We start from the raw sequence: 15,652 nt of genomic DNA, 5'->3' as shown, positions 1-15,652 counted from the left end.
CAGGCCAGTCGCAGGGGCTTTCAAAATTGTCCACATCATGAGTCCTTCCTCCCTCTGGTTCCCTTCTTTCATTTCTGCCAGTGTTAAAGGCCTCCTGTGGGTTCGTGGGGTCTTGCAGGGGAGAAGCTTGCTGTAGTCCAAGCTCCAGTCCTGGATGAGCTAATCCCATGTTTCCTGGAGCAGACCAGGAGATGGGGCTATTTTGGTCCAAGCAGGTGGCAAATCACAACCAGAGACAGCTGCCCACTCCTCCCACTGTCAGGCTGCCCGTGAGATGTTCTCACTCTCGGCGGTCCTGATGCTGCTCTTCTAGAATGTCACCCTCGCTCTGCGCTGCTGAAGCTGAGCTGGGTTATGTGACTTGCCTGCATAATGTGCACGGCCTCCCTTAGTCACACTGCCTTTCTTCTCAAAGTTACAGGAATCCAAAGGTTGGGAGAATTTGTGTTTAGAGCTCCTCAGGTCCAAGGTCCATCATTTTGCAGATGAAAGAATGGAGGCACCAAGAAGCTAAATGACATGCCCGAAGTCAGCAAATATAACAGTGGCTCAAACCTGTGGGCCCCCAAATCCAAGATATTTTCCTTCTATAATGAAGTAGCAAAGGGCTGGGAAGATGTTACGCATGCTTGAACTTCTCTGGAGGGAGTACATACCATGCATATGAATATTCTTTTTAAAAACATAAATATCACCACACGTATGGTTCTGCAGCTTGTTTTTGTTTGGTTTTTCACTCAATAATGTTTGAACACCCTCCCCTGGTTACAGATGATTCTACCTCCTTAGAAAATCCTGGACTCTCTGCTTTGGTGGTGTCTGTCCATCATCTGTGTTGAGCACAGCAGGCAGAGTAATGTTTTTAAAGTGCAAAACAGATCCTATAAACTCCAGCCTTAAAATCCTTCAGTGACCTCCCGTTGCTCTTAAGTAAAGGTCACACTGCCCAACCTGATGTCCAAGGTGAGCTTGTTCCTCACAACCTCCCTGACCTCACCACCTGGTTCCTTCCCCAATCTCAGTGCCTTCTAGATTGTTCTTCCTCCTCCCTGAAATCCTTTCTCTGCATGTACACCTGTTCCTGTGTGCACACAAGCACCCATACATACATGTGTGCATCTCACATTTGCAAGAGCATACACGCACACATATGCACGCACCTCACTCATCATGGTACAAACTCGGCTCAGACAGCACTTCCTGTTTTTCTGACCCTCTCCACTTCCAGCCCCACTCCAGACTGTGTCAGCTGTTACTGCTCACCCTTAGAGCAGAAGCTTTCCTTCTCTAAGCTGTTATCCCATTGCATATGTGTGTATATAAATATCTGTAGACATATTTGATGCGTATACATCTTCCCAATGAGACTGCAAGGCCCCCTTTGTGCATCATGTATCCGTTCCACTGAATACAGCACCCAACAAGTAGTCAACCTCCAATTAGCACTCATGAAATCAAAAGGACATGGGAAATGCCCAAGGAATAGAGAAAGCACACAAGTGGTAAAGGAAACATTGCGAAGAAAAAGACCCCATTCCCTCAGGATGAGTTTGCCTCTTAGAATCAAGAGGGCAAATACGAATTGCAGGCCTCAATGTTGAAAGAAATGTAACTTTCTTTATTTAAAAAAAAAAAAAAAAAAGAAAAAAAAACCTATTGATTTCCCACTTTGAACTTCAATCCGCCAGGCTGGAGACGCATACGCATCCTGTTCCTATTGGAGCAGCCCTAGCCCCTCCCCTTCCCAAGCACGAATAGCTAATCACACAGCATAACTTTGCGATGTTCTGGAAACTCCAGTCTCTCATGGAGACCACTGATTTCTTCCAGGCCCATGCCTACAGGGAGCCCTGGAAGCATGACAGGGCCGCTCCCTTTCCATGCCCTGTGTGGGGCACAGAACCCCCATCCCAGTTTCTGCCTTCCCTGAACCCCTAATTTCCATCTCCGTGGGGTTTTCTTATCTCTTTCAGGAGCCACCATAGGAAGAGGCACAGAGCAGAAGGCCCAGGAGACCTCCGGAGGGAGCAGAAAGTCCCTCTCTGGGAATGTGCCAGGAGATGCGTGCCTGTCTCTCCCCGCCTGACCCTGCCCCAGACCTCTCTTCCCTTCCCATTCCATATGAGACTTGCTGGCTGCCTCCCTTCTCCTCATCCACAAGCAGTTAGTAGTGTCTCTTTAAAAGATGCAGATGAACTGCGGGCTACAGGCTGCTCCTGCTGTCAGTATCCCTGAAGCAAGAAGCCCAAAAGGACCAAGCCACCCGCTTAACATGCGGAGGAAGAGGAGAACGAGGGAGCTCAAGAACAAATTAACATCCCAATAAATCATCTTGCCTCACAAGTCATGTTGATGCTTCTGTGCCCTCACTTCCTGTCTGAGCCTGAGCCAAATGCCATTTGCAAGAAAGTTCTCAGGAGAACAGGGGTGGATGAGGGGCTGAGGGAGGAGAGAAACTTGAAGAGGAAGCTGGAGGAACTAAAAAGATGGAAAGTCAAGAGGTGGGGCATCTGGGGGACACTCCTCCTCACAGTCATGCCACCCACTTTCCTGCCTCTGCTGCTTTAAGGCACTCTTCTGAGATCTTGATGGTAGACCTATTTACACCTCCTGGAAATTTAGTTGTGTTTAATTGGGTGATGATGAGTATCTCAGTCCCTTTTCTTTGCTATAGTAAAATACCTGAGACTAGACACTTGGTGAAGAAAGGAGGTTTATTTAGTTCATGGTGCAATAGATTGAAAGTCCAAGACTGGGCAGCCCCATGTGTTCTGCCTCTGGTGAGGGATTTCTGGCTATTACAGCATGGCAGGTGGCATGGCATGGCAGGAGCCCATGGGAGAGACTCACAAGGTGAGAGGAAGCAAAAGACTGTGAAGGGTTCAACTCACAAAGATTCACCCTCATGGGAACTGATCCCATCCCCTGAGACCTAGCCTACTCTTGCAAGACCATGTCAATCCATTCCTGAGGGTGGAGCTCCCGTAACCTATTCCCTCCCACAGGACCACCTCTGAAAGGCTCCACCACACTGGGGCCCAAGCTTCCAGAGCAAGAGCCTTTGAGGACGATACCCTCTCTGAGCGACAGCAACAAGAATAGTAGAACCCAAGAAGAAGACTCTTACCGGGGCATGGGAGTGTGGAGTGAGTGGAAGTAGCCCTCCCAGGATTAGACTACCAAGGAGTCCACAGGCCACTTCTTCACAACAAATCAACCCGAAGGGTCTTCTCACCCCACAGAAGGCCCCTACCCACCCAAACCACATAAACGCACCCCATGAAAAGATTTTTCCAGTGAACTGCGGCCTCTCCACACTTAGAAGACAAGACAAGGGGCCGACTGTGAGACCGTGGCCTGACAATAAAAGCCTTAGTCAGGCACTCGAAGGCTGGGCTTTCTGTGCAGACTGGGGAGCTCGGGGTCGTCTCTGGCAGCGCAGGGTTAACCGGCCTCCCAGGAAGATCTTCCCGCTCCCACTCCCGAGGCTGCCTTGGGTGAACTGCAGGAGGCTGGCAGGACTGATTTTCTTAGCTGATCTGTAGCAACAGCCCAGCTGGCTTGTGCCTCAAAGGTAGAAATTCCTCTTCTAGTTCATCTGCACTGGTTTGTGCCAAGGGGCAGGGAGGGGACAGGCTTTGGCCTCCCGTGGTCATGGCACATGACGCGGTACCAGGTGTCATTGCAAAAAGCTACCGTTACTTAGACCTGGAGCTCAGTCCACGGTGTCATCCGGGGTTGGGACCTCCTTACCACAGACCCTCCTGGGCTCTAGATCGCCATCTGGATCCTTCTGGTGGTAAGCAGAGTGATGGTAAGGGACTCACCTCTCCTTGTTCTAGAAAAAAATAAGAGCCCCAGAGGAATCAAACCAATAGCTGTATTGGCTGTCACTGAGTGGAACACATGGCTTCATGTCAATAAATATTAACTGTATGGCATTCTGGAACTCTCCGAGATGCTGTAGGGAATATAAAAACCATTTCGGATACTCTCACATGTGATTACAGCCCAGGCGAAGAAATCAAAACTAATGCAATGAGCAGTGTTTATTCAACAACCGTTTACTGAACACCTACTCTGTGCTAGTCACCGTGCTGAGACCAAGAAGACCCAGCCTTCACGGAGGTGACACTCTTATGAACACAAGAAATGAACAAGTGCTGGGTGCAGTGGCTTCGGCTGTAATCCCAGCAGCTCAGGAGGCTGAGGCAGGAGGATTGAGAATTCAAAGCCAGCCTCAGAAACTTAGCAAGGCCCTAAGTAACTTGGGGAGACCCTGTCTCTAATTTTTAAAAAATTTTGTAAGGGCTGGGGATGTGGCTCAGTGGTAAAGCACCCGTGGTTCAATCCCTGGTTCAAAAAAAAAAAAGAAAGAAAGAAACGAGCAAATAACTTGGGAGAAGCATGACGGGTGTTAGTGAATACTGAGGATTGCAGAAAGGGGGGAACCTTGAATGAGAGAGACTGTCAAGAAAAGATGTCCCTGGCAAGGCAGAAGCCAGGGACCACGAGACAGAGGTCCACGCTGCAGGGACTGGGAAAGCAGACTGGGAAGACGAACCTGCTCGGCAGCTACTGCAGAGACAGGAGAGACCCATTCCAGCGGGGCCCCTTGCTCCTGTCTGCTTTTGAATGGCTTCCTCCCTTGGAGCCTTGGGGTATCCCCTGTGCTAAGACGGCATTACTCGTAGTACAGATCTCACAGTGTGGCCAGAGGATTAAATGAGTTAATTCATGTAAGAAAAGCGCTTACTTAAGTCCTCAGTATACAATAACTAATTCTTCATCATCATCATCATCACAAGAGCTTAACTCGGGCTGGAACCAGGGAAATCATGTCGAAAGCCTGAGTCCAAGTCACCCTCATCATGGGACTTGGGGACAGGCCATCCCGGGTAACAGAGAAGGAGAGAGAATCAGCAATGATTCGCTTGTCACTGGTGAACAGAGTGGAAACGGCAACAAGCCCTGAGTTAGGACATCTGGAGACCTGGGCGTAACTCCCGGCTCTGATGTCGGGTAGCAGGTTTCTGCTCACTCCAGGGTCTGAGCCTCAGTTGTCACCTCCGAAAATGGAAGTAGCATCGGAGAGTCTGAGAACCCCATGGGCAGTGCTGCAAAGCAAGCCAAAGAGAGGGGGTGTAGGTGCCTCAGTGCGTGGTAAAGCTCCACTGACCCATTGGTGCTTAAGTGTTTACTATCCTAAATCTTCTGAGCTGGGAAACCGAAAGTGCATGCTGGGCCTGAATCTCCAATGGCGGTTGAGATTCTAGACTTTTCCTTTCTTCCTTTACTTGCTTCCAAAAGTCCTCAGGCTGTGCTTCTCAAGCTTGACTGTGCCTACAAACCACCTGGGGACGTTTATAAAACTGAGTAGGATTCAGTAACTCTGGGGCGGGGCCTGGGTATCTGCATGCCAAACCAGCTCAAAGGGCCACAGCTATGGCTGGTCCTTGGGGCTGCACCATGCAGGCCGAACAGTCACTTCCTCAGAGCGGACTGACAGAGATGGCTAAGGGGAAACACAGACCCTGCAAGGAGGTTCAGGACCCACAGCTGCAGGGTGTAATAAGCAGCGGCCCCTCCTTTATGAACAGACACTCTGTGGTGCTTTTAGAATGTCAAGCACTATTCTAAATTCTTGGCAAATATTTATTCATATAACCCCTGCAACATTCCCATCCAGTAGCTACTCTCATTGTCCCTATGTTATAGATAGGAAACTAAGGCCCAGAGAGGTTAAATTATTTACCCAAGGTCACAGAGCACTATCTTTATACCTGCAAATCCAGATCTGCACCCAGAACAAAGGATAATAAAATGCAGCCCCTCCTGTGATCAGCTGCCCCTCCAAACTGCAAAGCAGGAAAGGCAGCCTCTGGTATATCATCCATTCTGAAGACTGGTGACAGCTGAGTCATCCCACAACAGTAATCTGAAGGAGCGGTCCCATCCACGCTGGTTCCTGCTCCGCCTGGCCTTCTCTCTCCGTTCAGTGAGCGTCTGGGCTCCGTCCAACAAGCCCCTTCCCTCTGCATGCCTAAGGGCTTTCAAGCTTTGGCCCTCAAGCCAGACTGCAGCCTGCCTGGCTTCAAACCTTGGCTACGCCACTTCCCAGTTACTTACCCACTGCAGGCTCAGTGTTCTCCTCCCCCCTGATGGAGGGAAGTTAGTACCCAGCCTTCTGAGCTCAGAGCCTGATTGACAGCACGGACTCCATGGCGGTTGTGGGTATGATTACTAATGCAAAACTAAGAGCAGGCCAGCAGTCCCTGTGGCGCTCACTCAGTCACTATCCTGCCACCCTGACCCGCGACCTCGGGGCTCTGCGAAGACTCGCAGGCCATGGGGCTTGGGCAGCATGGGTGACTTACACTGCGCACGAAGTTCCAAGCCATCGCACCTGCCAGCGCTGTGCACACCGCCTCTCTTGGAAAACGGGGGGCCTTTATTGCACCTCAGGGAAGCGCTTTGGATCAACTTTTCATGACTCTGGCCCCGCACCTGGCCGCGCTCTGAGTCAGACTTGCAGTTCCCATCTCAGTGCCAGAGAGGGTCCCGAGGCTCGGGTCTCCCCCGACTCCTACCTGCAGTCACTAGCCACCGCCCTGAGTCCCCAAGGAACCCAGGATGCAAGAGAGAATCACCACCGAGGGATGCGAAGGACAGCTGCCCCTTCAGCCCTCCAGGATTTGTTGGCTGCTATTAAAAGATATTCCAAGTCATTACCGCGACATTATGCGGACTTAGCTGATTGCTGCTAATCTCGGGCTCCCTTTGTGTTCCTAATGGAGGGAGCCACCTCCTGAGAAAAAATCCCATTTTGTGCCTTTTTTTTTTTTTTCCCTAAAATTTAGTTTTAAGAAAAATAACTAGGGGCAAAATGTGATGCTCAACCATTGAAAAGGAGTAAGATAAGAGTTTAAGTCCCAAGCAGGTGCAAGCAAAATAGAACTGTATTCATCCAGTGGACTTGGGGACAATAGACACGCAGGAGGAGGCAAGGGACAGAGGACCCCGAATCCCCTGGTAGGCAGACCGCTTCCTTTCCCTCCTCTGAGCACGTCCATACGGGACATGCCTAACACTCTCCAGAACACAAGATAATCTCCCTTTTCTAACAGAGAACAGGCCCACGTCTGTTAAAACCCCAGCCAAGGCACTAGGGCCGGTGGCCTGTGACCCTGGACAAGGTCATAACCCTGTCTGTGTCTCAGATTCTTCATCTGGAGGATGACATCGCTAACAGTCCTCCTTCCACAGAGTTGCCACAAGGGTTCGATGAGCAACTATCTGACTCAGCTAACAACTCTGCTCTCCTTGTCCTTATTTTTAAGGTGACCCTCTAACTGGGGGTTGTGATTCCAATTTTCCAGTTTTAATAGCAAAATGAAATACATTAGCAAAAGAAAGGTCCTTCAAAGTTTGCCAGACCCAGTATATGTTTAGAACGGATAACAACAGAGGGTTGTGGCAAAAATTATGAAAATGGCACTTGAATGATTAAATTTCGGGAAGCCTGATCCAGAACATTCCATTCATTTTTCTAAGTGAAGAACTGATGTTCAGAGAGGGCAAGTGACTTGCCCAAGGTCACACAGTCAGCTAGCAGCAAAATGGGTCTAGAATCCACCAGCTAAGTGTTTTTTACCTGACACATTGTGTACAAGCCACAAAGTTAATGACGTCTAGTGAAAGGACAAATTAAAAGACACGCCTTGAAGTACTGGCCACCCCTTTGAAGACTAGAACCAGGGCTATTACTATGAAGTTCTCAGCTATAATAAACCACTTTATTCACTAAGTAAGTAAATAAATAAGGAAATAATATCATTTTAAGGGTTTTCAAAGAATTCAGGCAGGGCTCAAAAAACAAGTAGAAACCCAGGATACTGTTTTCTTTGGAGTATGTGCAAGTTATGGCTTTTTTTATTTCACAAAAACATATTCAGGCTAAAGGAGAAAATACTGTGTTGACTTTTTCATAAAAAGCAAAGGGGGCTGGCAGGAAGGCACTGGAGAACAAAGGATGGATTTGTGTGGTCCAGCTTAGTCTCAGCATCACAAGATTACGTAGGGGAAGTCAGACCAACAGCAATTGGAGAGTAAAAAGCACAAACTCCCCAGCCTCGATCTGAATGGCTACTGGCTCCACGATGGAATGTCAAGTTCCCAACACTCTTGGTCCTTTCTACTCAGTCCTCAGGGCTCGAGGCCTTTGAATCCCAACTTTCCTTAGGTCTCAATGGCTTGCTCAGACTCTAGCGGGGACAACCCCCTCCACCCTTCACCTGCTTCAGGGAGCGACTTAGCAAAGCACTCCACCGCCAGGTGGTATGCCTCTACTTAGAAGATCAGACTCGGGTCTTCTGGAGGGGACCAGAAACAAACAGGAAGAATTTGAGATAAAACAAGAAAAGGAAAAGAACAAATAAAGATCCACCTTGAAGTACATTATCCAAGAAAGGAGAGTGTCCTAGACTTTTTCCCAACCACTCCTCTACATGAGGGTCGCAAGGGCCCCACAGGACAGGGAAATGAGGGCAGCAGGCCCTCTGGGGACCACGGGGATCTGGAGGTTGTGTCCCTGCCCTCTGGGGCAGCCGCAATTCAGCTCCCATCACCTGTCGCCTTGTGAGGTAGACTCAGAACTGCCAATAGTTCCATCATCAAAGCCAGAAGCCTACGTTTGTATGTAAATTGGTCTGATTCTTAAATGTCAGTGACTCACTAGTTTCCAGACTTCTCTGTAGGCTCAACATGAGTATCTGTGTGCTGTGCCCGGTGCAGCCTGCAGGCATCTCTGCTCTGCACCCCTTCCCTAAGTGATCTCCAAGACTCCCCAGGTCTTGCCCACCCTGGCTCTGGCCCTGAGCAGAGCTGTGGATTGGCAGTATCGATCAAGCCCTCCTCCAAGTTTGGGGGAGGAGGGTTGGTTTAATGTTAGTTTTCATTGCTGTTCATTTGAGGGTTTTTAAATTATTTATTAATTTGCTTACTTATTTATTTTGCACCAATGTTGAAAGCCCTGATGAAGGACAAGGGGTCAAAGGAAAGACGAGGTAGAGGGTGCGCGGTTTGGCAGGAAGGTGAGGGGGACATCTTGTTCTTCCCGTTCGCCCCAGTCCTGAACTCAGTGCCTGGTGCAGTAGTCGCACAGAAAATGTTTGTTATCAAATGACACAATGAAGGAATGGACTGGAAGGCTGATGGGGTCACTGTACCGTGCAAAGGCCACCATTATCAGGATATGAAATTGGCCAGGAAGGTGGAACCAGGGATGGAGAGACTAGAACTTAGGAAATCACCAGTCAACAAGGAGGGAAAAGAAAGGCAGAGAATTTTCAGCCCCACAGCCTGAGTCAGAGTCAGGGTATATCATCTGAAGACAGAAAAGCCTGGATTTGAATCACGGCTCTGCTGATGAGCAGCCATGAGATTTGGGGCAAGTCAGGAACCTCACTTCTGAAGACTGGGACTGGAGTTACCTAACTCCTGAGCGGGTAAGGGAATTCAGTAAGGGACTGGATTTTTTTAATTGTTTTACAAGCCAAATGACGCTCAGAAGTGGGAGAGGGGGACAACACAGTCAGGTCACATACAGGATGGTGAGTCAGAGGAACAGCATAGGCCGACGTGTCTCCTGGGCCGCCTGCATCATTTAACGTGTCAAGGCGGCTGCTTGACTCAATCACCCTGATTAACAGGTGCCTGGCCTGTCAGAAGTTGACTCTGACAAAGCTGATTGGACAACTGAGCAGGGAGAAGCTCCTGAAAGCGGCCAGTGACCAGACAAAGCTAAGAGTAGCCAAAAGAGAAAGCAACCTCCCGCCTCGCAGCCCAAGGACGTGGGGATCATCCATGAAGCTCGTCAGCCCCTGGGTCTCCAAGGGTGTAGGCCTAGCAGTTCTCCCGGGGCCTCGGCGTTGATGAAGAGGACACACCAATGAACAAGCTCATTCAGGGTGTGAATTATTTATGTTCATAGCAGGCAAGTTTACACAGATCCATTAACAAAAATTGCATCTGGCAACCACTTCTAAACAATTACAGTAACTGTGGTTTTGAGCAGCGTGCGAGGCAATGAAATAGAGCTGCCAGCCGCAGGCCTGAGACTCTCTCCTTGACCTCAGCGGCTGGAAGCTAGAAAAATGGTAAAGTGTGGGCTCTGCAGACAGCTCCGTCACCTTGGGCCACCTACTTACCCTCTCTGAGTCTCCACTTCCATTGTGATAAAGAGGCAATAATACTGGTAACTACTTTCAAGAAAGGTTTTTGGACTAAATGGAATGACCTCTCCAAGAGGCTAACATGCTTCTCTCAGAGGAAGCAATCCAAAAACAGGAGACGACACCCACTTCCACAGTCACTTCAAACTCTTAGGTGGAGTCCCTTTCTTGGGGCGATCTGGAGGATTCCAGACTGCAGAAGGTGGAAGTGTCATTTGATTAAGACTATTTAGGATGGAAGGTTTCTTTTCTTGGAAGCAGAGGGCATCTTGAAGGTCCATAATAAACTCTCTGGCGAGGCAACGAGAATCACAAATTGGGAAATCTCTGGGCTGCCCCTGAGCTCTTTGGCCAAATGTCTCCACTTTGCTCTGATTATTTTTTTCTGTTGTTGTTTTTCTTCTTGTCGTTTCTGCTATTGCTTTTCTTATATTTAGTAGGATGTTTTTCCTTATATAGATAGAATTTTGCTTGATGAAAAGTTTTTACTAGTGAAAAATAACTCAAACTCCTCATTGTGCAAAGATAGAATCTGAGACTCAGGGAGAAGTAAGTGGCCCGAGGATACATTGTGAATGTGTTCCAGATACAAAACTGTCCCTGAGTGTCTGCTCAACATAAATAACAATGAGTCTAGATTATTAATCATGAGGTAATTGAAAACCCCAATGCAACTCTTCTGTTCTTAGTCGGCTGAGGTTACACTCAGGCGGTACATTCCTTCTCCTTGGGGACAGGGGCTGAAACACTCCTATTTCACATTCAGGAAGTTGGAGACTCACATGGCCACAGATGTTCCTGTGCCTGGGTCTGCAAGACAACCCAAGAGCCACCACACTCACCGTTTTGCTTTTGCTTAAATTTTTAAACTGGTTGTTAAAAAAGCAAACCAAGCCAAATTAAAAGAGATAGGGAGGAACAGAATGGGAGAAAATCGTCGTCACCTGCACCTCAGATAGAGCTTTAGTGTCCTGGATATATAAGGAACTCAAAAAACTTAACACCACAAAACAAATAACCCAATAGATAAATAACCCAATCAATAAATGGGCTAAGGAACTGAACAGGCATCTCACTAAAGAAGAAATACAATCATCAACAAATACATGAAAAATGTTCACCATCTCTAGCAATTAGAGAAATACAAATCAAAGCTACACTGAGATTCCATCTACTCTATTCATAATGGCAATTATCAAGCATACAAGCAACAATAAGTGTTGGTGGGGATGTGGGGGAAAAGGTAGACTCACACATTATGGGTGGGACTGCAAATTGGTGCAGCCACTATGAAAAGCAGTATGGAGATCCCTCAGAAAACTTGGATTGGAACCACCATTTAATCCAGTTATCTCACTCCTCGGTTTATACCCAAAGGACTTAAAATCATCCTACTACAGTGATACAGTCACATCAATATAGCAGGTCAGTTCACAATAGCTAAACTATGGAACCAACCTAGGAGCTCTTCAACAGATGAATGGATAAAGAGACTGTAGTACACAATTTAAAGAAGAATAAAATTATGGCATTTACCAGTAAATGTATCGAACTGGAGACTACTATGCAAAGCAAAATAAGCCCATCCCAAAAAAACCAAAAGCCAAATGTTTTCTTTGATATGTAGATGCTAATTCTCAATAAGGCAGTGGGTCTAGGGAGAAAAGAGGTACTTTGGATTAGCAGAGGGGAGTGAAGGGAGGGGAGGAGGGTTGGGGATAGGGATGATAGTAGAATTAGTTGGACATTATTACCTTATGTACATATATGATTACTCAACTCTATCACGTACAACAAGAAAAATGAGCAGTTATACTCCATTTATGTACAATGTGTCAAAATGCATTCTACTGTCATGTATAACTAATTAGAACAAATAAAATTAAACAATAGGAAGGAGATTAGGAGGAGAGAGAAAAATCCATACTATCCCAAGAAGGTATGCTGTCTACTCCCAGGAAAGCCATTAGATTTCCATCATCACATCTTCACATGCATCCTCAAGGCTGGCGACTAGCTAGTGTTCATCTGAGTCAGCCCTGTGCCTAGCACTTAGCACATGTTTTCTCAAATCTGTCAAGAACCCTACCAGGCAAGTATTGTGGTCCCCATTTTGCAGATAAGGAGAGAAATGCAGAGAGAAGTAAATGGAACAAGATCACAAGACAGGGACAGTCAAAATTTGAAATTGCACCCCTGTGACTCCAGAATTCTTGCTCTTCACTAACTAGTGTGTCAGTCAGTTTTCCATTACTGTAACAATTACCTGAGCTAAATCAACACAAAAAAGAAGAAAGGTTTATTTGGACTCACAGTTTTAAAGGTTCCAGTTCATGACTAATTGTCCCCGTTACTTTGGCCTATAGTAACATAGTACATCATTGGTGGGAACACAAGGTAGAGGTGGGACATTCCTTTTATGAGACTGGGTACATAAGAGAAAAAGAAAGAGACTAGGGTCTCATAATTGCCTTCCAGGGTACACCCAATGACCTAAGACCTCTTACTAGGCCCCACCTCTTTAAAGTCCCACCCACTCCCAAAAGTGCCAAGCTGGGGACCAAGCCTTTATAATACAGGTGACTTTGGGGAATATTTAAGGTCCCCCAAACTGTAGCAGAGAGTTTACAGTGGACCAATCCAACAGCCACACACAACTTGCACAGATTCAGTTAGATATGCAAACAAAGCAAGCAGAGAGGAAAACCAGCTGGGAGCGTGCGTCCACCTCCTTTCACCCGGGTATGTCGGAGGGAAGGTGTCCTCCCATGGTCCATCCTGGCCATGCACCTTATGTAGCACTGTTCCCACTGCATGTAGAGTGACTCTGGACTTTGAGGACGCACATTGTCACTCCACCTAAATGTGAACAAGCTTTGTCCTCTGAGGCTCCAAGCAGCAGAGGCAGTTTGTTCCAACACTGGGAGAAAAATGGCTGAGTTTGCACCTTATCAAGGTCCAGCAAAGCACACAAGCCCTTCCCAGGGGTGTGCGAGGGACACTTGGACCCCAGCAGATTTATTTTTCTCCTTTGGTGCTCACTCTAGAACCCAACTCCCTCCAAAGCAGTGTCTTCTGTCTTCAGATCAAAGGGGAGCCTCACCCTTACTCCGCATCAATCTCAAGGGAGACACCTCCCGACCCACTGTCCACTAGGAGACAGTTGGACTCAGCTGATCATAAGGAGCCAGATGATTAAGCCCTTGCTTGGTGTTTAGGTCTAGTCTCTGAAGCCTGCAGGAACTGGGTTAAATCAAGTTGAATTCTACCAGAATCCCTGGAGACTCCAGTCACACAGGGCAGACCCACCAGCACCCCGTCCCAGGAACTCCATGTTATTAAGTGCCTGAATGAAGCCTCTTCCTGGTCCTATGGGGGAGATAAAAAGGGAAGGCTTCTTGGCCTGAAGGCACAGCACAGCGGGGCTGGGGCTCAGACACAGACATAAGGAAATAAAGACAGGCTGCAGCCCCTCTCCATCCGAATCACACCCCCCAGCCCCAGAGACCGGCCACTTGATAAATCATATCTCAGTGACAGAAGATGGGCGGCAAGAGCCAAGAAGAGGAGAGAGATTCTTTCTGGCCAATTGCGATCTGAGCTGTGGCATCCAGAAGTTTATTCTATTTATTAAAAAAAAAAAAAAAGGAAGGGAAAAAATTGACCAGGGTAACTCTAAAGGAGCTGAGTCTGCACGTGGTGGGCGGCCCAGGAGGCAGAGGACTTCTTCCTGCAGCAAGCCATCTTCGTCTTCATCGTGCCAAACAACTGTCCACACTGCCTTTGTTTTCTTTAAACGAATTGACCCGTTTTATTCGAACAAATAGACCCATTGTTCCGATGCCAGGCAACATAACCTTCGTATTCGGCTGCGGCTTAGCAAAGGTTCTCTCACAATAGCTTTGCACGCCTGCCCGGGCTGACGAAATGCCCAACTTCATCATCTAGGGCCGGGAGCCGAGTGACTGCTGGAGCAGAAAGTCCAAACAACGCGTGTAAGGAAGGTCCCAGGCCCTGTGGAACTGGGTGGGAAAGAGTCGCCCCTGGAGCCAGACCCCAGTACAGCGGTTAGACCCTCCCCAGTGCAATCAGTTGTAAAGACTGGAAGGGCCTCGCAACAGACTCCCTTCTGGAACGCTTTCCACTCACACGGCACCCCTGACTGTGACCTGTGCCTTGGAGAGGGTCCCTTTGCCCTGAGCAGGGATCCTCTACCAACCAGCTTGCTAAGCTGGGGCTGAGAACCAAGCCCCACTCTGCCTCTGAAGGCGAAGGCAAGTGCCCATTTGCCACTGATACGCTGATTCTCCAGTTTTAGAAAGTAAGCAATATGTGTATGTGTATGCACACACATATTAAATTAACAATAAACCTGTATCGGCATATATTGCTCCTATACGTTGTAATACAAACCAAGAAACTGCACCTCCTGTTGCCTTGCCTACATTCTCAAATGGTTTTCTGGGTGACTCTTTCCTTCTCTTGCCAGCCTCTGGGTCACTGGGCTGGGGCCGTCTCTTGTATCCCTGAATGGAGCAACACCAGTGGATCTTATGAGCGACTTAAAGGCCCACTGTCCACGCCAGGGTTTGGCTCCCTGTTCCAGGACAGGGCTGCTCACTGCTGGCACTTGGTAAATATTTGGCAACTCATAAGGAGGTTGGTTAAAAGGCCGACTAGAGCTCGCCCCAGTCAAAGGCTCTGCTTCCTTGGTGAGGTTGGAGCCCGGGAGCCATCATCTAATAACACACACAAATAAAACTAAAAACTCCACGGGACGGATTAGGATCTGCTGCGCCCCACCACCACCACTGCCACCGCCACCACCACCCAGTCCCTTCCAGGGCAGCTCCTGAGCCAAGGATTCAAGTGCAAGCAGTTCATTTGGGAGGTGATCCCAGAAAGCACCAGTGGGGGATTTGGAAAGGAAGATGGAAAAAAAAAAAAAAATAGAAAGAAAGAAAAGACAGCCGAAATAGGATGTGTTAAGGTGCAACGGAGTCATGTTCCCAGGGGGGCTTCTCGGAGACCACACAGCACAAGCCTCCAGGCTGCCCCCACCAAGGGGTGTTTTCTACCAACTCCCATCTGCTGGTAGCTGAAGGCTACTCCTGGGGTGACAGTCTCAGCACTTCCAGACCGTCCTGCACACGGGCCAAGCATGCGGCTGCAGCCCAAGAAAACCCTGAGCGGAGTCCCCAGTGCGGTAAGTGGCAGGTGAGCCAAAGCACCGAGTGTCCAGGGGGTCAGAGCAAGACAGTGATGGCGGCGGATGCGTCAGAGCCTCCAGTGCCTGGAGCAGCGGCGTCCAGGACAACAGTACCTAGGTGAAAGCACTTATTCTGTTGGTTTTCTAGAACTTCTTTATTTTTTAAAAGGTAATTTTCTTCAAAGAGAATCTTATAAACAAAGCTCACAGG

Source organism: Sciurus vulgaris (genome assembly GCF_902686455.1).
Source record: "Sciurus vulgaris genome assembly, chromosome: 6".
NCBI classification, from domain to species: domain Eukaryota; kingdom Metazoa; phylum Chordata; class Mammalia; order Rodentia; family Sciuridae; genus Sciurus; species Sciurus vulgaris.
The sequence above is the reverse complement of the archived record's forward strand: the minus strand, read 5'-3'. Positions refer to the sequence as shown.